This window comes from Lissotriton helveticus, chromosome 4_1, assembly GCF_964261635.1.
Source record: "Lissotriton helveticus chromosome 4_1, aLisHel1.1, whole genome shotgun sequence".
Classification (NCBI taxonomy): domain Eukaryota; kingdom Metazoa; phylum Chordata; class Amphibia; order Caudata; family Salamandridae; genus Lissotriton; species Lissotriton helveticus.
In genome coordinates, this window is record NC_136063.1 from 1,140,180,041 (window position 1) to 1,140,203,970 (window position 23,930).

Genomic DNA, 23,930 nt, shown 5'->3' on the forward strand with positions numbered 1-23,930 from the left:
ATCTGCGATAAAAATCGCCGATGTGCGGCGATAATGTTTGTCTCTAAACAAGTTAGAGACAAAAATTATCGCTAGTTGTTGATAATATACCCCAGAGTGCCATGCGGCGTCTGCTCGAACAAACGCTAAAAATAAAGTTACTCAGGTCATCTGCCAAGGTGTCTCCTTTTATGTTTCCCTGTGCCAAAGCACTCTTCCAGTCTTCAGCCCTGCAACACCTAGGATCCCTGAAGGGTGTGGCTGGTCAGATATCCACACTGCCTCTGCCTGACAGGAGTGTCCTGTTACTCATAGGAGACACCAAGCTTGGCTTCCTCAATTGCTTGGTAGTTCTCCTAGGAGGCGATGTTACCTAGTAGCTACTTTGGAACTGGGGCACCAAGCTCGAATCCCAGCTTTGACTCAATCAACATCCCAAAATTCAAAAGAAATCACTTAGTATCTGCATGCCTAAACACATTTTTACTTATTTTGGTGGCCATGTAAACTGCTCTAATACTCATACAGGTTCCTGCTAGGAAAGATGGTACACCTAGAAGTCCTGCAACTGAAGAACAACTGAATTTCCCAGTCACACAAAGAAATTGCAGTGCTTTGCATGGCACGTATCTGTGCTCAGAGAAAAGATGTAAGTGCGCTCTGCATAAGATATGAGTTACAGACGCTCTTCTCCCGATGCCCGACTACAAGCCACACATACTGTGTCTACAAATGGCACATCCCTCACAGCAGTGAGTCATATGACTATCTCGTTTAAATAACACACATGTAGGTGAGTTTTTAATAATGAGAAAATAATGTTTATGTAGGCATAAATAGGCCACAATTGAAAATACTAGGACTCGCTCTGCTTAAACTGACACCCATTTTAAAGCTGCTGAAAAAAAAGTGTTGCTTTTAGATTCACTGAATGAGCATAGACGTTTCTTGTTTTCTTTTCAGAAAATAAATGAAATTAATTTCATTTTCATGGTGCTGCAGAAGTTGCAAATAAAATGTATTAACTTGTGTTCTTCGGGAAGGAAGCTAGGTACCGGGACAAATGCTGCACAAGTCACATTTTGAAGTTCTGCTGTCCAACTGTGCCTCATTCGTTGCTTTAAAGGCTTATTGTAATGTGTTTGCTTCAGTGGTGCAATGTAATTTCCCTTGTTTGTAAGGTAGAGGGTGCTCAATTATAATTGTCTCTTACCTGGACACAGCCGAGTCCATCCAGCGTCCAGGTGCCAGGGCAGCGAGAGAGAAGGCTTCCCTGCAGCAGCCGCCACCGCCAAAGAGTCACCTGTGGCAAAACTACCCGCGCCGCCGCCCCGGGACTAAACATCCAGGCAGGCTAAGCGGCGGCGCGCACCTCTGACCTGCGAACCACGCCAGGAGGCGTACTTAGTCAGTGCGGTCCCCGGCAGGAGTGGGGGGTCTCTTACCTGGACACAGTCGAGTCCATCCAGCATCCAGGTGCCAGGGCAGCGAGAGAGAAGGCTTCCCTGCAGCAGCCGCCACCGCCAAAGAATCACCTGTGGCAAAAATACCCGCGCCGCCGCCCCGGGACTACACATCCGGCAGGCTAAGCGGCGGCGGGCACCTCTGACCTGCGAACCGCGCCAGGAGGCGTACTTAGTCAGCGCGGTCCCCGCGTCGCGGGCCGCCGGGCGAAGCCCGGGCAAAGGGCGGGCCGTCTGTGGCCGTCTGGGGATGGAGGAGGACGGGACGGGCCCGGTCCTTAACATCTGCGGATTGGGAAGTGCCTGGGAAAACCCTCGGACAAGTCACGGGTTAGTACATGGCATATCTCGTGCCATATGACTAACGGGTGATTGTGAGAGGCACCTTGAACTAGAGACGATTGGGAGTAATAGTGGGCTAGTGCCACTGCTTGGATATCTATTGATCAAAGTTTGGTGATTCTTGGAAATACTCTGTTGCCCCATTTATAAAGAAAAACGATTAGCACATGGACATGGCAAGCACAGTGCAAACAAGGTAATCAAAATTATCTAATGGTACCCCTCTAGTCGCCTCTAATGGCAGTAAATCTAAAGGCATCCCTAAATCGATTCCGGACAAACCTACTGCCATTGATAGAATGCTACGTCAAGCATTAGGGAAAGTAGCATCGGAGATTGAGCGAACAGAGAGAAGTCTCTTATTAACTCCCCAACCTATTTCACTAACCCTGGAGCTAGACTCAGAAGACCAAACATCGTTACTAGCTTCACCTGATCTTGAGATATTTGATATCCCTTGTGCTCAAGATGGGACTTTACTGGTACAGGAGATAACCTCCAGGGGGGAAACACCACAAACTAGCGAGGCTAAGAAAACTAATAAGAATAAGGCCAGGCGCAAGAAAGTCACCCCGAATAAGGCCCTGTTAGATAGTCCCACCACAGATACAAGGCCTACTGGGGGGCTACATCAAACACACAAGAGCACCCAATGTGGGTAGCCTAAATAATCACCAACTTACAAACCCACCTAGAACAACTTATTGCCAATCAGACTAAATTGATCCTTAGCAGATTGGATAAAGTAATAAGTTTGGTTAAAACAAAGGGGCTGCCAGGTGGTAGTAATCCTGCCCCCTCAGGTAAAAATCAATTGAGGGAGGATACTATTACTAGTTTAGAAATACCACCTATAAACACACCCGGAAATGCCCAAGGCAACACCACTCAACAACCCCTGACTTCCCTGAAAACACAACCAGAAGGCCTGATATCGCTTCCCCCGACTTTGCCCGCTGCCAGTAGAGACGCACATCAGGGAGCGTCAAAGGGCACACACCGAGTAATGGTTCATAGACAATCCACGACTCCCCCGAAAGCCAGAGCCCACCAGAGAATAACACCAATAAGGGGCATTCTAACACATCAGTAACCCTCAATTTACCCCCTGACGCAGCACCCTATGTAATTATCCTTACAGGAGTTCCAGTGCTGAGGCCAGAACAGGTGGAAACTTATGGTGAACTTAAAAACAAAACCATGTTCTGGTTAAATAAGTGCAGGCCCCTGGTGGGCACAGAACAGGGTGAGATAATAATGGTTAGGCGGGTGAATTGGGTGGGAACCAGACCTAAGGAGAATATCGGGGATTGTGTGGTGGTGAACTTTAGAAACAGGCAGGTGGTGGATCAGATATTAAGTTGGGGTCTAACCTCAGAGGTTAGTAACATCAGATCCATGCCTCTTAGCTTCTTTTATCCCAAAGGGGTTTATAATCGGTGGAGTGCCATGGGCGGATTGAAAGCTAGGGAGTGGAATTTAGTTGGGCATAACCGCAGACCGCACTATGTACGCATGAGGAATCAGGGCTGGATTGATCTCCAGAATAGATTCGACCCTCTGTCCACCCTAGAAGGAGTAGACTGACTAGGGATAGATACAAACCCTAGACATATACAAGTTAGGGACAAGAATCATGGACAGACTAGGACACCTCTGATTAAAACATCTCAAAATGAGTTAGCGCAGTGAGGGAAAAGTAAGGGGGCAAATATGGCAGAGAATACCCAACCATGTACTGTAAGGGAGATCGAGTCAACGGGACTAGATAGCATTGATTTAGGCACCCAATTAATAAATATAAAGAAGGTAGCTGACCCTAATGAAATTACTATACTGGAAGGAAACAAACTCACTCATCCCCCCCAGGGACAGGACAAGAAGAACAGTTGGGCGGGATGGACTGAAAATACTATCCTGGAATGTAGCAGGACTTGCGGCCAAATATGAAGATCAGGAATGGAGGCAATACATCGCCGGGTTTCATGTAAAATGCCTGCAGGAGACCTGGATGATTGATTGTAACCATTTCTCCCTGGAAGGATTTAAGTGTTTTTCAGTCCCTGCACATAGGTCAGCCCCAGGGAGAGCTATGGGAGGGCTGATCATATATGTAGACCTTCTCATACAAGGGGTCTGGTCCAACTTCAACTGGGCATCACAGAACATGATGGCAGTGGGCTTTCGCTCAAAAGGGTTAAACATCACCCTGGTTAATTGGTACAATGCGGTGGGGGCAAATGGGAAAGGAAACACAATAAAAGAACTGGATTCCCGCTTAAATGCCCAGCTGACGATGGTGCCAACAGCAAAATCGGCAGCAGCTTCATCTGTAGTCCTGGTAGGGGGTTTTAATTGTCATCTTTGCGCACACCTTAGGCCACTGAATAAGGATTGGTCACGGTGTACAGTGGAGAAAGGGCCACACTTCTCGCATTCTATGGAAGGGGTGGAGTTAGATAAGGTGCTGAAAGGCCACAATTTGGTCCACACAATGGACCTGATAGAGATGGGTAGTGGTGAGGAGCTCAACCCTACCTTTAAGGGAAGAGGATGTCGGTCGTACATTGACTACATTATGGTATCACCTATACTCAAAAGCTGGGTTAGTAGGGTGGACATAGAAAGTGGCATATTTAGCGCCCATAACCCCCTGGTGCTAGAATTAAAAGGCGCAACTATTAAAAACATAACATGTTGGGTAGGAGCGACAGAGAAGATATCATACCAAGGGAGAAGACTTAGATGGTCTAAAATAGATGGGGATCATTTTTACAAAAATTTAATAATTACAGGGGCAGACCCATTAAATACATGCCTCGACCCCAATATTGAGGGAGTCGCTGTAGTAATTGCATTTGAAAAGATGGCGCACCTCATTGATGGACTATTGAGGACCACTAGGACTAGGACACCAATGACCTCTGAACCTAGATGGTTCGATAAAGAATGCTCAAAGGCACACAAAGATCTTAAATCTAGCCTAAAAATAACCCCAAAAGATAGTATTTACATAGCTCAATGTAGGCTGAACTACAAGAAAGCACTAACAACCCGTAAAACCAGTCTCCAAATACAAGCTTCGGCGGATATAAGGGAGGCGGCGGAAAGAAGAGACCTGACTGAGTTCTGGAAAATTATAAATAAACCATGTTTCCAGGACTCAAATGCCCCACAAATTCTAAACACTATTCTGCCAGAGCAGTGGCACTCCCATTTCAGAAATTTATACAATCATACGGGAGAAATAAACAATGATAAAGGGCAGAGGTTAAAACTGACTGCACGGCCAGATATTACCCTGGCTGAAGTAGAAGGTGCAATCCTGGGGCTAACGAAGAATAAGGCGCCCGGCCCGGATGGAATTCCTCCTAACCTATACCTCAGTAAAATAGAGCTGTGGGCGCCGATCCTCACTAGGGTCTTGAACGCGGCAGTGGAGGCGGGCCTGCCGCGTTCTTGGTCCTCGGCAACCATAGTTCCAATTTTAAAAAAAGGAAACCGAGATGACCCCAATTGTTATCGCTCGATATCTTTGATTGATGTCACGGCGAAGGTCCTGGGTAGGGTGGTTTTAAATCGCCTGACCGAATGGGCCGATACCCACCGGGTAATAACGGACAGGCAATATGGGTTTAGGGAGGGGAGGTCGACCACGGACCAATGCCTGAATCTTTACTTGTTAGTCGCTAAGTACACCATAGCCAGCAAGGAAGCAGTCTACCTGGGATTCATGGACCTCTCTGCGGCATTCGATCATGTGAACAGAGAGAAGTTATGGGCCCTGATGAAAGGTTTAGGGGTGGACCAGAATTTAGTTAACATCCTAAAGGCTCTGCACTGGAACACAACTGCGTCCATCCGTTTTAACCAGACGGAAGCAAGACCTCACCATTTCCATGCACTAGTGGAGTGCGGCAGGGCTGCATTTTAGCTCCTTTTTTGCTTTCACTTTATATTAATAATTTAGATAGGGATTTATGCAAACTTGGAGTGGATTCCCCGCAAATAGGCACCCGCCCAGTTCCCGTCCTGCTTTACGCGGTCGACGCGGTGTTATTAGCCCGGACACCGCGGGGGTTACAGAGGCTCATTGATGGATTTGTGAGTTTTATGGCCTTACTTGACATGACGGCAAATCTGGACAAATCATATGTTATGCTCGCGGGAGCCAGGCCAGACAAGAAATGTTCTTATAAGATAGGAACCCACAGAATTAGTCAGGTGCAGACCTTTCCCTATTTAGGTGTACTATTTGATGGGCTTCTAAAGTTTAGATCTTTAGTGGACAAACATTGTGCAAAATTGGTGGCCTCATCTGGTGCTATAATGGGGTATGGAAGAAGGCTGGGGAGATGGTCTCCCGAGCAAGTGATGAATTTGTACAGATCGATATGTTGTGCTAAGGCAGCTTACGAGCGGAAGTTTGGGGTTTTGTGAACATATACCCGGTCCAGGCAGAGGAAAACAAATTCTTCAGAAGGATATTGAAAGTCCCATCTAGTACATCTGCCTACATTCTACACGAGGACCTGGGAGAACCCTACATTGAAGACTAGATTAAGATCAGACCTCTTTTGGCCTGGGTGAAAATCTGGTACAACCCCGAGGCAGACCTCAGTAGACAAATTATCACAGACTGTCTGAAACGAGACAAATCGAGTTCTATCCCCTGGCTAAATTATTTAAAGTGCACCCTAGACGCCATTGGCTGAAAGAATCTCTTCACGGAACCTGAAGCGCTTACTCCCCAGAACAAAACAACGGTTAAGAAAATGTTTGGGGAATGGACAATTGCCAGGAGGGCGGCTACCGAAGAGTGTAAATCTACAGTTGTGGCTTATAGATTATTGAAACTAGAGAAAGGAAGGGAACCCTATCTCTCACTGATCCATAATGCACAGGACAGATTTTATATGACCCGTTTTAGATTAAACCTGTTGCATCACTTGCTGGCTGATCCCCCTGGTTTTAGCTCAACGGTCGAGCAGAAGGGTACCTGCGGCTGCGACAATAGGTCTCCGCAGGATACCCTTCATTTTGTTTTGCTGTGCCCTTTTTATTCAATACCTAGGCGAAAGTTCCTGGTGGGATTACTAAAACAAGCCAAGTTTAAACATGCTAAGATACCATTAATGTTTTTACAGAAGGCTAATGATGCATATACCCTTTGCTGTATTATGAGTTTTATTAAGATGGCAGTGAGGCTAAATATGATGCCCTGCAATTTGAGACTTTGGATTAAATGAAATTAAATGTACTGGATGAACTATTTCTTTAATGTATTTTTATCTGTTTTTATGTACTTTTATGGTATCTTTTTAAGTGCCGAATAAAGAAATATTTGATTTGATTTGACAATGTACACGTTTTTTAAACGTTTCTTATTTCACGTAGCACAATTTCTCCAATTTTGAATGGTTCATGTTATGTACCTTGCTGGTACAACACAGTGTGTGGTTTTTCACTGTCTAAAACCTCTAAAATGTGCTCTTTCGGGAAAGTGTGCCAGGCTTTTCTTGTCTTTCAACTGAGCAGTTTCTATGTCACACTGTTATCTGAGTTGATACGTTGATCTTTTGCTTATTTTCTCAAAGGCAGTCTCCATGTTTGAACTGTTTTTTGATTCTGTTAAACCATATTTTGATTCTGGCTGTTTGCTTGGGTTGGAGGATACCTTAGGTTTTACCTCTTTTAACTGTATATGTTTTATGCATTGTTGATGCTGATTCGAATCTGACTAATTAACATTTTTTATGCTTTCTGTGTGAATCCTAATTTTTAATAAACCTCTATGATTTTAACTTAGAATTTTGCCCTGCGTAGGTTTTCTTTATATTGCACAATGCCTTTTGTCAACTGGGACTCACACTGTGCACACACCCTCCTAATGTATTAGTTAAAATGATTACATATTCGATTAGACCTAAACAGCTGCTCTTCTAATCTGACAGGTTCTCTGGAACAGGCACTCACCAGGCGTTCTAGCTGGAACCAAACAACCTCACCTATGAGTGTACTTTGCTCCGCGGTCTTACCCTGTTTCTACATGGGAGCTTGCAGGTACACTAATCCTTCTGCCTTTCATCCTCACAACAATGTGCCATCGCGCAAGAGCTTGCCCTTTGAATGGGCTTTCCACCATATCCTTAATTGCCTTCATTGAAATGGAGGACTGATAAACATCCTTGATCTGGCCCATACAATAAGTCTTTTTTGGTAGGTGTCTCAGAAAGCATTTGGGTGCATAGTGGCATCCCAAGGCGGTTTAAAGTCCTGTTGTCTCAGACAACTCCTTCACTGGAAATGCACAGAGGGCATCTTCTGATTGGAAGCCCATGGGTCACAGAGTGCAGAAGCTTTAATAGTTGCCATTATTTTAGAAGTTGCACTAGTTTGTGCACTACCTAGCACTGCATCCCATTTCATTTGTCCACATAGGTGCTGGTACTTTGATAGTTAAAGTATGATAGTTTTATTGGAGATTAATACATTCTTTCCAGTAAACATTCTACTGCCTACCATGTGTTTTGATGCCACTTTAGCTCAGACCCTAAAGCAGAATAATTTTATTCAGAAGGTTATAGGTTCAGAGCCCACATCATACTTAACCACTTCCGTGCTCCCGTCGGCCAGCACTCCCTCCCCAGTGCTGCCATCGGCCAACGGCCGACGCAGCCCCGCCCACCTTTTAGAATGCCCGCACCGCGGCAGAAAAACCGCCGCGGTTAAGGCGTTAAATCAATTGTTCTATATTTCTCAACAGCTTCCGTCACAATAAGTCTTTAGTTACCTTCAATGCAAATGCGTTGTTATGCATGGCTCTCAAAGAGAGTCATTAGTATGATCAACTGGATTCTGAATCCAGTAATTCAATTAATTCAGTGCTATGGCATACCAAGGGTGGATAACATAACTTGTTAACCACTGTTGACTATGTCATAATTAAATTCCAGGCTGTTCTGGTTGGGTTCTCTGACACCCTACCACATCAGCAACGGAAAGCACGGAGCACAGCTTCTGATGGAGAAAGATGGAAAGTCAGAGAGAGTGGTGTGTGGCAGGAGGCCATGTATTTTTTTTATTTGGGACAAAGACAACATGTTATGTATGACTCCCCCATGAGTCCTCTGTCCCTGCATAGTAGTTAAAAGCAGAGACAGAGGATTTCGGGGGCCAAACATTGCAAAAAATAATAGATGGATAAAAAGTGAGTTAGAGGGGTGTTTTTCACCTCTGGGTTCTAGGTCACATTAGAGACAACTTAAGCTTCACCCTTGTCATCCACTTAATGACACTCATTAACCCTTAGTGAAAAACATACCCGTAATTCACTGTTACTCATCTATAATTCTATATATTAATTATACCTAGACCTTTTGATTTGGGTGTCTATCAGAGATTAATGCCCGAATGATTTCCATGGACTATGACAGAATGGTCTTTTACTCTGTGTTATCATTTAGAAGGGCATTGCCTTGTCAATGAGGCAGCTGCTAGTTTCAAACATGCTATAAGCTGCCTGTTTCTGTGGGAGAGCTATTTAATGCTGTTTTGCTTTCGTTGTATAGCCAAGGGAGACCAATTGGCATGGCCAACACTTGTTTTTATGTAGCAATCACAATGCCTTAAGACAACTGTTTGTGTGTAGATTCTTGGCAATGAATTTGATTTACTGCCGTTTTTTAACAAACATTTTTTTTAACAAACATTTCATGTAAATATTGTTTTATAGGGCATTTTTCAAGAGCTGCAATTATATTGATCATTTGAAGCAACTTCCCTTACAACCAAACTGTCTTCGTTGATCACATTGACATTTCGAATGTACCGCGCACTCTTACAAGATTTTCACATTGAGCTAACCTGTCTTGTAATTATATAGCATATAATTCAGTCTGACACCACTTTTGTCTTTTGTATATCAGACCTTGCTAGAAGCCATTTTGATTAGTGCTCTGGTTTCTTTTGGACGTCTAGGCAGGATCTAACCTATATAAGATGGCCTTCTGCGCCAAACGATCACCAAAGGCAAGTCCGTCTGTGCCTGCCTTGGCATCAGCCGCACATAGCCCCAGCCACACTGCCGTTTTCTTTTTTTGATTTATCACAAGTTTTAAATACCCTAAGGAGACATTATTAAGACTGAGAAAGACATGACTCAATGCCTCGAACATAACTAGACCCTTGAACTCCATAATATATAGGTACAAGACTCTCATAAATGTAGCAGAGAGATCTTCTGCTGGTCTAGAATCAGTCTGTTTAGTTAACCCTGGTGTTGGAGCCCATTCTGACCTGTACAGTCTCCCGGTCAGCGGGGAACTCATACATCAATGGTGCTTTAATCAGTGCAAGTTCATTAGTAAAACATGCACAGGAAATTTGCAATGTTTAGTTTATGGAGAAGTGAGATTTATTATTCATTACTAAATTCTGGGCCACTAACGAGTCCAACCCCGACTTTGCTCATGGCTGTCCTGTGGGTTTCAAAATAATACACCTTCCTTGTCCCTTATGTAGATGGGGCAGGCTGGCAGTAATATTTAAAGATATTTTGATTCAGGTGACGCTTATGCTACCTACATTTTCTCAGTCTGAATGTCTAGGATTTTCACTCCACATCGCCGGCTCCTATACAATTACTAGTATTGTTTGCTATTGCCTACTGGATCACTCTTGCAACTTCACAGAACTGTTAGCCGAGTTTCTTATACTTGTGCTCTTATCCCACTTGTCGTTCATGGTTTTAGGTGACTTTAATGTTTGGACTGAGGTATTAGCAAATCCTTCAGCTATGATTCTGCTTATTTCTTTGCCTGCTTTTGGCCGTGAGCAATTGGTCACAGCCTCAAAACACAAAGGCATCATATATTAGACATGATCTTTGCACCTTCTACACTATTGAGAGTTCGAGGATGTTAGACGCAGGCTTGATCAAGCCATTTTCTCATGCTTTTTCAACTGTCGACTTCGGGTCCTTTCCCACAGAATTATGTTGTTACACCTTTACCTGTATTTGCACACCCTCACTACCAATTAAACCACATGTCCTTTTCTAACAATCTTGCAAATAGAGAACAACCCTTACAAAGCCATTCGATTGAGGCTGGCTACAGAGCTTACAGCAATTCGATAAAGTCAGCCATAGACAATGTCCACCAGAAAGAAAACTTTGCCATGCCTATATTCACCACACCTTTATACCTGAAATACTACCGTCATTGTGTACTTAACACCTCTTGGACCGTTGATCCACGATCATGGAATCGACTTGAATAATTATGCAGATGACGATCATTTGATCATTTCAGAGGATCAATCTATATCACCACCTTTCGAGGTTTCAAGACCCTCATGCACGCCATTACCACCTGCCTTGCTCACAACTCGCTAAAATTCAACAGGGATAAGACCAAGAAAATCTGTTGGTCTACAGGTACCTCTTCCAGTCCACTTCCAGCAGACATGTCTGGCAAGTAACAATCTATACTGATGATACCGCCCCAACACCTACTACCTCAGGCAGGAACTTGGGATTTCGAGTTGATGAGGCACTTCCCCTTTCTAGTCAGTTAACAAAGCTGTGATCAACATGCTATGTTTTTCCGACGTTATTACAGAAAATTCTTCCTTAACTTCCAAGTCATACACATCCTTTAGTGGTCCATGTCTCTATTACGGCAATTATCTTTCCTTGAGTGCTCCGGATTATCTTCTAAAATTATTCTATTGTATTCAAACTGCTGCAGCTAGATTTGCACTGTTCCTCCCATGGCAGGCCTCAGTTGATTCGCTACACTGGCTTTCTGTGCCAAAAAGAAATTTGTTCAAAACCCTCTGCCTGGTTCACATATCCACTCATCATACTGGACTTTTGTACCTTCAGCATAAATTTCAGAGCTACTCACCCAGACGCCTTTTGCATTCACCTTATGCTAACTTACTCTATCAACCCAAAGTCAGAAGATCACGATCAGGAGGCAGAGCTTTCTCTGTTCAAGCTGCCAGCCTCTTGAATAGTCCCAATTGGTATCTAAGTTCTATTAAGGATTTCGTTCAATTCAGGAAGGCTCTAAAAATCTGGCTTTACACTTGTTAACGTTGGTCTGAATTAGCTCAGTTCTTTATTTGCAGTTATGGTAAGCAGGAAGCCTTTCAGGTATAGGTTGCTCTTTATAAATGTAAAAATTATAATAATTATAATAACATTTGTTACATGTTATTTAATGACAGGCACACTGAGAGCTCATGAAGGCATAGATTATATTTTAAATGTAGACTCATGTAGCTCTTCAAGTATTCAGTAGTTTGCAGTGGCAGTTAATTAGTGATTTATAAATGAACACGCATAATTATATAGTTATCTTAGACACATATAGACAATATACATGGCACGGCTTGAACCGAACTCCAACAGAAAAATAGGCATGTTCAAATTGAATTGAAGAATATGGTATGGTTGTTACATTACTTCCTGCAATGAGGTAACATCATTGTGCATTAAATGTGCCAATTATCTCCCACCTGGATATTTTTGTAGGAATTGCTTCCTGCTTTCAGAGTTAAAGGTACAGAGAATGACATTAAAACAATCACTGGCAAAGCCACTAGGTCTGGCACTGGCTGCCAGTCTTCTGGCAGTTCTTGTTTTGTTATGTATTTGTAAAAATGTATTCATTATTATATGTAGGGCCCACACCAATCTAAACAAAGCATTTGCTATAGGCAAAAACGTTTTTTTTTGTCTAAAAGAATCACACATTACCATAGTAATTCCTGGCACTGAAGGGAAGTGCTTTGTGTGTGGATGTATTCCCTGTGAATGAGCAGCATGCCATAACTCGTAGTGAAATCAGCCAATGGCTGAAGTGGGATGATACATTGCCCCTTAACAACAGCACTGGCAGAATATGGGGACTGATAAAGATGGAATGTGCATCAGAAGCGTCCTGCTTTCACATCAGGACCCATCAAACACAAAGGAAACACTAAATTAATTGTAAAGTGAAAACAATGACACTGAGTTTATGTACGGATGTGCTTTTTGTGAGAGAGCAAAATGTAGTAATTCTAAGTCAAATTAACCAGTGGCTTAAGTAGGCTGACACAGTGCCCCGTGCTATATACTGTAGTGGTTGAACGCTAAATGTGAATGGCACAACATCAGATCAATAGAAGATGAGAGGTGGTTGAAAACCTCCATATGTAAGTATAATATACATATTTTAGTAATATCAAAAGGTCTTGGATAGTTTATGCATGACTCACAAGTCAAGTTTATAGGGCCTGTAGCTAGTAGACATTCGTAGGTCTTTTCTGTCCTGCATTATACACATGGGTCAGGTTATCTCGACAGCCACGCACAGTGACTGGTCTATTTGGAGTTGCTCATGCGACCTATTTCTAGCACGATTTGTAGACCTGGCTTCCAGGCTTGTACATTTATGATGGCAGAAAGAAAATAGGAGAGAAATGAGAAAAGTAGTGGAAAAAGCTGGATAGAGCAAGAAAAAAACTGAGTAGGAAAGATGTGAGAGAATGATGAGAGCAAGCAATGACAGAAAAATTTAAATGGTGACAAAGAAATTAAAAGTAACTGTAGGAAAAAGACAGAGTGAGACGAGGATAACAGAAAAGAAGCAAATTAGTAAAACACAAACAGAGTAAAAAGCGGAAAATACCCAAAAATTGAGAGATATAAAATACAGAACAAAGGGGCAAGAACTGTAGAAGAAAAACAGAAAATAATGATGGGGAAAGAATCAAAAGAGAGAAATTGACACAAAAAGAAAGAAAACGAAAGGAAAAGAGATAAAAAGAAAGAAGGTGGAAATTGGTGCTAATAGAAAGAAAATAACAGGAAAATGAGCTCTGTTCCATAAAGACCCATGCATAATTGTGAGGTCACTGCAATGTTCCATTAAAAAAATTAGGTAGGTAAATGCAACTCTTCCTCAAAGAAGTGCACTGACAGTGAGGAACACAGTAATTAAAACCTGTAAGCTTCCCACAGCATTAAATGTCAACAATCTATGTTTTAGAAATGCATGTTTGACTATGAGTTAAGTGTGAAGGTCAGTCAAAACTTTAATATTGAGTTCCTTACTGGTGAAAGGCCATCAAAACAGTTACAATATATGAAGCTGTTTTTAGCCATGCAACTGACTAACTCGATATCTGCTCTCCAACCCCCAATTAATTCCAGCTACACCACAGTATTCATTATCAAGGTTCCATATTTCTTTGGGATTTCAACCACTAACCTGCTGTCCCTTCAGTCATCCTCGGCCGACACGACACAGCAAGGTAACAACCCCGAGGGTACCTTTTGGGTATATATACACCACACCTTTGCTCGGGTAAGAAAAGGAGAAAAGACTTCCATGCTGACACACTGACGCTGAGGTTCCTGAACATAGACCCTCCAGCATGCAGTGGTCCGACATCCCTCGCGGGGTATCCATCTCGAGACCAAGACAGGGTCCTTCATTTTCTCGCACCATGTAATGGGGTTGGGCTCATCCTAGGGGGATTCTTTTTATAAATATTTTTATTATCATTAGAAAACAAACATAACATAATTAACTTTAGTTACAGTCATACAGCCTCTGATGTTATTATTCAGCATACAAAACAATTTTCCGTCATACATTTTACATATCCTTTTGTAGCACAGACATGCAGTAACCACAGATTTAAAAAAGTTCCTTCGGACCACCTCCACCCCTGAATAGCCAAAGATCCTCAGGTTATTGAAGTATCTGGGAGAACTTGTCCATTAGGATCCAATTGAGTATCCACTACTATTGCGTCGAGGCCATAATATTTTCTCCTTTTGCCCCATACCTTATGAAATTTCTTCGGGCAGCCCCTCGCCTTGTAGGTGACCCTTTCAGCTGCCGTATACATATCTATCCCTGCCCTCCATTCTTGCAGTAGTGGTGTGTCTATGGCTCCATATTTCCTCGCCACCTCTCTTTTCGCCACTACCAGCGCCAGTGCAAGGAAGATTAATTGAGGTCTACCCATATCAACATCATATGAGATACCAAATAGTATAAGTTTGGGATCTAGGGGTACTTTGGCTTCTAGTATTTTGCCTGATTCCTACGTTATCTTTGCCCAGTAAGCCTGTATCTGGACGCACTCCCAGATGATATGGTAATAATGGCCTTCTATGTGTCCACATCTCTGGCATTTTTGATCCTCTGCTCTTCCCACGTTATGTAATCGAACCTGGTCATAATATGTTCTATGCAGTATTTTATATTGTAGTAGGCGAAGTCGTGATTTCATCGCCACCTCTATGGGGTTCATCAGAGCTGCAACCCCCTCCAAAACCCTTCAGTTTGTGCAGTTCTATGAGCCAGGTGCAGTGCCACAAGGGTGTCTCTTTGGTCGGTTTATGTTCCCACCCCATTGCCTTCGTAGCCCTTCCCCAGGATTCTACGGTAACCTGAGTCGCTGGGAAGAGCTTCTCCTTGCTACCATATAAATAGTGCAGAAATGTAGGTAGGGTGTGCCCCTGGTGAATGTATCCACTCGTTGATTGGGGTTAGGTGTTCCACCCAATAGTAGGCTTCTATATCAGTTAATGATATTCCCCCATTGTACTGATTGCTCTGTAGAGTATGAAGCGCAATCCTGGGCTGTTTCCCTAGCCACAAGAAAGAACGTAATACTGCCGCTATCTCTCGGAAAATTGTTTGTGGTAGGGGGAAGTATGTGTTTTGTAGGGCATATAAATATTGTGGTAGTGTAATCATTCTGAACAAGGAGTCCCTGCCCAATATTGTGAGTGGGAGTGATTTCCATTGTTGCACTTCTTTCTTAAAGTTCGTAAGTATGCGTTTAATGTTTCTCTGATAACAGAGGTTTTTATCTGCCGTAAGGTAGATTGGCAAGTAGGTAAACCCACTGTTTGTAATCTGGAGATTTCCAGGGAGTGTAGGCCTTGTGTGTAACACGCCTGGGCTGTATATCACAGATTTATGCCAGTTGATTCTGTAACCCGAGTTTTGTCCATAGTTTTCTATGGTGTGGAACGGGTTATGTATTGTTGCGTCTGGGTGTGTAATATATAGAAGTGTGTCATCCACATACAAGGAGATCTTTTCAGCCATATCGTCCTCTGGGGTGATTAGAAATCCCTGTATCCCGGGTGTTGGAGCACCAAACAGGCTAGAATCTCTATTGTGAGGGCAAAGAGTAGTGGGGACAGCGGGCATCCCTGTCTCAAACCATGCCTTATGGGGAAATCTTTGGAGGTTCTTCCGTTTACCCGGACTCTTGCTCTTGGGTCTTTATACATTAGTCCCACCCATTTCCTGAAATTGGGGCCTAACCCGAATATAATTGCTTTCTCTGAGTCTGAAGATAGCAAAAGATGTGGGGTATCTCGATCTTTGACCTCCATCATCCAATTGTGGGTCCTTTGCAGGTTCAGCCTGTTCGTCGGCCAGGTAAGAAATCCGATTGGTCCTGGTGTACCAGAGTCGTAATCACTTGGCGCAGTCTTGTGGCCAAGATAGTTAACAATACCTTCACCTCTGTGTTGAGTAGGGATATTTGGCAGTAGGAGTCGCACTTATCTTTTGGTGTCCCTTGTTTGTGGATCGGTATGATTGTGGCCATTCGTAAATCTAACTGGAGGACTCCATCTACAACTGCTTCCTTTACAAGGTTTAAGAGGTGCGGACCAAGAAGGTCCATACATTTTTCATAGAGTTCTGCTGGCAGACAGTTTGGTCCTGGTGTCCAACCGGGGCATAGCTGGACTATAGCTGCTTTGACTTCTTCATTTGTAATGTCAGAATCCAACCCTATTCTGTCTGTGTCTTCCAGTATGGGTGTATCTACCTCTTCTAGGTATGCTGTAATGTCACGGGTAGTCTCGAGCAAAATTTCTGACATGGAGATACATTTTTTCTTTTCAGATAAATTTCCATGGCCCTGATGAGAGTCCCCTCATTGTATTGGACTCGAAACGCGTAGGCCCCTTCACAAAGTGCTGCTCTCTTTAAATTTAAAAATTCAAACAAGTGCTAACTTGAATGCTCTAATCTGTATATATACAGTGTGTTACGTCATCTAAGTTGATTATGATTAATTTCCTAGTGTACATATTGTATAGATAGATGGTATATTACAGATGTATATTGTTTGAGCAGCCTTTTGTCTTTTTCTTTCTATTATCACGTTCTTTTCTCTTGTGACAATTTCTTAATTTGGTGCACTTATGGATGTTTGATTTTGTGTGATTGTGATATGGATGACGAGTTGATTGAGTGTTGTATGATATAATGGTGTAGTTTTGTATAAAATGTAAATATTTGTTTGAAACGAAATTTTCTCAAACTAAATGAATAAATCGCTATTTGCTGGCAAACATCTCAGGTTTGGATTAGTGTCTCTACCTTACGAGTTAAAAATTTTAGTGTTGAATTCACACATCAGTTTTGGCGTATTTTTTGGTTTATTTGTAATGTCACGGGGGCACGTAAGTGGTGGGCCTCATAGAAGTCTGCATAGTAGGTCGCAAAACTCCACAGTATCTTTTCACCTTTGTCTTGTGGTATCCCTGGTGGGTCCATGAGATGTTCGACCCATCAGGCCTCTATTTCTTTTCGACTGAGCCAAGCTAGAAGATTTCCGGATTTGTCTCCCATGTCATAAAGTTTGTGCAGGGTCGCTTCAGTCTGTGCTTTAGCCACCTGGGTTGTTAGATCTTTGTATTGGTGTTGTGTGTCTATTAATTGCCTTAAAATTTGGGGGATCAGGCTGCGTTATGTTCCTTCCTCAAGGGTTAAGATCTGAGCTTCTAGTCGTGTAAGCTCTTCTTTTTCTATTTTTCCTATCCTACGCTATGCAGTTCTGTGCTATGTCTCATAGGACTATTTTGTAGGTCTCCCATACTATAACCCCAGATTGTACCAATCCCAAGTTTTCTTTGAAGAAAACTGTAGTGTCAGCTCTAATGCCTTTCAATATCCATTCATTTTGGAGGTCCCACGCCTTTAAGCGCCAGCATGTGTTTTGGTCTCGTAGTCGGTCACCTATCCACACGTATAACAGGGAATGATCCGATAGGCCCCTAGCTTAATATTGTGCCTCATATATTTCCCGCATTTCACCTTTTGGGAGAAACACATAGTACAGTCGGGAGTAGACCTTATGTGCACCTGAGTAATAGGAATATTGTCTCACCTCTGAGTTCAGGAGTCTCTAAACATCCACTAAGCCTAATGTCTCAGTAAGGCGTGTTATCAATGAGGTCTGGGTTGCCTGGGCATGATCCCCTGATCGACCTATGGAAGTGTGCATTACTTCGTTAAAGTGTCCCCTATAACATGCAGTGAGACTGGTGTCTCCAGCAATATTTCTGTCAGTTCATTTAGTGTGCGTGCTTGGAGTTTCGGTGGTGCATAGATCGAAGCCAGAGTCACATTTCTTCTGCCCCATATTCCGGTCACTCTGACGTATGCGCCCTGGGGATCTAGCTATGTTTGTTGCACACAGAAAGGGGTTCACCTCTTAATGAGTATTGCCACTCCTCTGAAGCCGGAGGTGTACCCCGCATGGGCCAGGACCATGTAGGCCTCTCTCACCAGAAGCCCACATTTGGTCCCCCTGAGGTGAATTGCTTGTAGCATTACCACGTCGGGGTGTCTACGTTTGATAAAGGATACCACTAGCCCCCTTGTGATTTTGTCCCCGAAGCCGTACGCATTCCATGTCAATACGGTGAAGGGAGTATTTTCAGATCCTAACATTTGTGCCTATTGTATATACGCAATGCATGTCTACCGCTGAGGGGCATTGGAGCCTGCCAAATCACTGTATCTGGATGTATTTTGTATGTAAAACCACTGACTAAGCTGAGACTGATACCTGAACAACAACAACTTTGCAACCTAGGGGGATTCTTGGCTATACACCTACATACATTCTAGGTACACTTAGGTGCATCTAATTAGGGTTGCATTGTAGGAGTATGCATTACTACTGTCATGTACTTATATGCTAGCATATGTTCATTGTTTTAGCACTCTGGTAGAACTCTACAATCCATGTTGATGCTTATAATCGTTTATATCTGTTTCTGTCTTATGGTTGCTTCAGCACACCTATTTTACACTAGAATGACGATGGTTCAATAAAATGCTAATTAAAAGCGTCCCCACCATTTATTCTGTGTATCTCTCTGAGACAAAGTGAGCACGAGTGACTGAGTGAAAAGTACTGTACTATTTCCACGATCCCTGATGGGACAGAATTGTCATGTTCGATAGTTGACAGTAACTATTCTCTCCTTGGCAAGAGGACTTTACAGTGGCACTGTGAGCTAGCTGGTATACAGGCGACCATATCCGGTTGGGGTGTCTGGAATCAGTCTGGACACCAATCCCACAGTTTGTTGTCTAAACGTGCAGATCCTATATAGATTTATAGGAACTACACGACAACCCTCTTTGCTAAGATTAAAAAGTTTCAGCCATAAAGTTACCACAATGGGGCACTGGCCTTTCTCAGGATAACTATTCCTTTGTAACAAACTATCATCCTATAAAAATGGTAAAAGAGATCCCTTACCTGAGTTTTATTGCTTAATTTCCGATAGCTTGTGTATCTCCCGTCTCTGCACTATGATTGTTGGTACCATTGGTGGCACACTGGGTGCTTGTATTACACTTTTTTAACCCCTTTGCTGCGTTTGTCAGACAATGGCCGTCGCATGCACTACCCCAGTAGTGCTGCGCACGTCAGTTGGCCGACGCAAAACCGCCACTCCGCTAATTGCCACCGCGGTTAAGCGGTTAATCAGAACTCTTGTACAAGTTGAATGGAATTATGGCTAGAAAGAAGTCTCCTACTCATTGAGTATGTTAGAATAATAGTATTACATTTATTCTTTCAGGCAACTCCGGGTGTGTTCGTACAATTGGCAAGTATGGACTAACTGATCACCTCCATACTGTCAGTGACAAAGAGGGGCTTTACAAAGGGATCTTTATCCTGAGGAAGGGGGAAAATTTGGACTTCTGTGCCCCAGCACGAGGATAGGAGCAACAGAGACAAAGAAACGGAGACAAGTGGTCGCAGGGAGTAAGTGGAACCAGCTTCCTGCAAGAACCAGCTTCCTGTAAAGTGTGCCACTTTAAAGGTCAGGAGGACTGCTGCAAGGGTTCCAGGTGGCTACGGCTCACTTTCAGGATAAAAATGAGTCCAGAATTAGCAGTTATATCGACCCATTGGCCTGAGCTGTCCATTTTTAAAAGATTTGACCTTCGACCCCTCCTGCTTCACAGCAAATTCTAAATTTACTCCTAAGGTGGGCCAATACCTGGGGGTTGGTGCAAGGTCTCTTTATTTCATTTTCTACAGAGAGGGGGGGGGGTCCCCTCACCTGTCTCAGCTTAGGCCACATTCTTCTGGCAGGTGCAACATGAAAGGAGAGCCTGGGACCTCATCCCCTGGCCCCCAAAGCAAAGGAAAGAAGGGGGTGCCCCCTTGCGACTCACCAGTGGCAGTGAGCTCAGCCCCAACCCAGTTCCTGTGTCTGGAAGTTGTAGGGTGGCCACAACAAACCAAATACCCCACCCACCTTCAGTGGGCAGGGAAAACCCATCAACACAGCCGCCAGCTTCCACACTTGAGGAGGCAGCTTCTGGGGAGCCGGCTGGGGTCTTGGGGATGCCCCGTAGCCCCCAACATGGCATCTGCCACCGGGTTGACAGTGAGATGAGGGCACCCCGTAAAACGAAAAAGGAAAGGGAAAAGGCAGTCGAAGCCATTCATTTAAAATTCATAGATTCTCGGAGGGAGCACCCCATAAAGTACAGCAGACTTGGCAATGTGCTACTTGTGGCTTTTGTGGTGCTCCCTGCAGGAATTGAGCACCACCAACACATTTCATGGGGACAGCAGGCGGCCAAGCAGCCCCACCCAAAGTATTTTTAAGAATAATCAATTAGAAAAACTCCTAAGGCTGTAACTTTTGTTCTACAGCCTGAGAGTGCATCAATATCCACGGATAGTTCGATGGCTGCATGCTATGTGGTCTAATTATGTGAAAGAAAGACAGGAAGAACGAGGAGCAAATTAGTTGATTGCTCTCATGACAGGTCTGTGAACTTCGGAATCTAACATTAACCTTTGGGCATGATTTGTTTCCCGTAATCTAGCTCTATTTATCAGTTGGCCATGTGACTGATACTCGATATTTTATGTTTTTGGACCTTCCTTAATCCATGTCCCTCGCCCTCCAACTTATTTCTATCCTTTTAAAAGCCCTCCCTTTTCTGTAGAAGTGATCACTTGTGACTGTCCAATAAAGAGGATCGTTGTTCTTCTGGAATACTTGACACAGTCTTGGAAAGGGATTTATTAGGAATTATAACAAAAATCTTGGCGACTATTTCTCCTGGGTCTTTTTCTACACACTTTTGTGTGGGTTTTGAGGAGGAGGACCTTTTGGTTTATTTTCCAGTTTGGAACTTTAAATGTTGTTGACACTTTACTCTTTTCCTCTTTTTCATTCTGTATTTTGTTACAAGAGATTTCTAACGTCTGGGGGCTCTTGACAATACTTTCACGTTACGTTTTTTTTGGATCACAAGTCTTGGATTTACTGATAGAGGTATTGTTTTAATGTGGCAATGAAGTTATGAAACACAAAACAATGACTTGCACCTAATAGATGTAATAAATTGATAGCTTCTTTCTAGTTTCTATGAAAAACACGTGTGTGGGGATTTTTACTATCAATTTCTTTTGTAAATCTCTATTTGCTCGCGTTTTTTTTATATGACATGTTTCTATTGAGTGTTTTTTTCTATTTGAAATTGTGTCATTTTTGTGTATATTTATACGGTTTTATCACTTGCAGCCCTGACAAAGCCTTTTTGAAAGTGAATCGTGTTGTCTGCACATTTGTGATAAAATAAGAAGAAATAATTATGAAACCATTAAATAAAATAAACTAATCATCATTCAAGACTTGCAATTTTTTATTTATTTACTTACCTGTTAACCTTCTGACATCTAACTTTTTACTATGGTTGCCTTTCATCTTGTTTTAAAGACAGAGGAAGACATGTTATCTTTATTTTAAGTGCTTTATAGACACTATATTGCTGACAGTGAGAGTAATTTTTAACATGTAGCTATTGGTCTTTTTAATGTGGTGATTCTTGACAATATATCTGTGGGGAGCCTTGAGAAAGCTCAAAGGCTTGGATATATATTGTTGTGGTTATCCCTTGGCAAACAAACTGAACTGTCCGTGGGTCTGAAATGTTACTCAGTGCTCAACGGCATCCTACACCTGTAGAACATATCTAATCACACCTAAGGGAAGCCCTAATGTGGGGACGGGGTCCCAACACTCACCGTGGTGACATGCTTCATCATCTGGTCAATGCCAGGGGTACCGACGGAGATGCGAGTCGTTTGCGGTGTTTGTAGTTTTGTAGTTATTTATATAATGCTCGTTTAGGGTTGAGCTGTACTTGCTATTCTGTTTGAGTCTGCCATTTTCAGGTTATATTCGATCAGTGACGACTTTTTTGGTTCCATTTAAAACTGTACCGATCTAGTTTAAACATACGCAGCATTTCCACTGACTACCGCTGACTGTCAGTGGAGTTCATTTTACTGGATGCCAGTCGCTATAACCTTGACTAGGAACATCATTGCCTAATATGTAATCAGGACTATGGCATTGGGTGCTGTAAACATCTATATAAATTCAAAGAGCCTTCCTTCGCTTTTATGGGTTGTTGCAGTTCATTAATTTTGCCCAATATATTACATCATGGAGCTAGATATCTGTCATTAGTCTGTTGGCAGTCGGTCCCCCTTGTGGGTTGACCTATTCGTATAGGCTATCTTTCAGTGTCTAGCACTTATACTATTCAGTTGAATGTTTATCTTGATATGACATTTCTAAATGCATCGACCACCACAGTATTTAGTGCAGTTAAATTTTGCTTTTTTACATTTTGAATGTTACAGACAGACTTCTATATACTTATGTGTCTGGTTCTCTGTCAATCATGTTTTTTCTAGAGCGGTGCCTCATGTTCTGAGCAGTGGCCAGGTGAGGGGAGGTTCTTTACCCGCACTCTGCGGGTAAGTTCAATATTCATAAGTTATTTGTTACACAGTACAGGTTATTGAGTCAAAGAGTATTTACTACTCGCTCTTTGTTACTAGTTGCTACACCAGTATCTGATCATTCCTTTTGTATTTTTCTCTACACAGGTAACTACACCACGATCCCAGAACTGAAACTAGTGGTGTGATAAGTTGTATCTGTTCCTTTTTCAGTTATACTTAAATTTTTTCATTATTGTTTTTTCATGAATTACGCATTAGTTTATACTTTTTTGGTCCTGAGGAAGGCTAGACACTCCATAGGTCATGAAAGCTGAAACATGTTGACCGACCCTCTAACTAGATAGTTGCAGTTTATTTTTTCAAAAAAACGTTTTTAATCCTGACACCAGGAGATACATATAAAACTTTTTTCTCCTGGTAATAAGTGTTACTACACTTTTTTCATTTTTCTTTAGCACTGCGCCCATCACTTAGCAATACACCTCAGCTCATTACCTGGTGGATTTTAGTACATCCTAGGAAATCCTTAAAAACATCCCTGAGCTCCTCCCTCACAGTGAGGGGTTTGTAGCCCTCGGCTGTACTAGGAGTTACAGCCGGGAGGAGATCCCAGATGATGAAGCATGTCACCTCAGTGAGTGATGGGACTCCGTCCCCACATTAGGGCTTCCCTTAGGTGTGATTAGATACGTTCTACAGGTGTAGGATGCCGTTGAACACCGAGTAACATTTCAGACCCATGGACAGTTCAGTTTGTGTTTCAGTTTCTTAGAGAGAAGTGTCTGTGCAGGTCTCTAAACTTTCCCGTGCACCCTCCCACTCTCTGTTTCGTATTTTATCCCTTGGCAAAGCAATTAGGCTTGCCTTATATATTGATATGATGGCTTGTGACAAAGCCAATAGGCCTGCTTTGTTAAAAGCGACACCTTCCTTAGATTGTGATGTTCTATCTGGTATAGATGGGAGCAGGAGGGGCGGGGACGCTGTACTGTGACTTTGTGAGTCATGACCTTTTGGAGTGTA

At 42.9% G+C, this 23,930-nt stretch overlaps 1 long non-coding RNA gene across 1 annotated transcript in view; it reads right to left on the bottom strand.

Annotated features, from left to right (window-relative positions):
• Positions 1-23,930, bottom strand: part of LOC144827453 (uncharacterized) — a 1,218,604-nt gene that overhangs the window by 183,118 nt on the left and 1,011,556 nt on the right. The window lies entirely within an intron of this gene.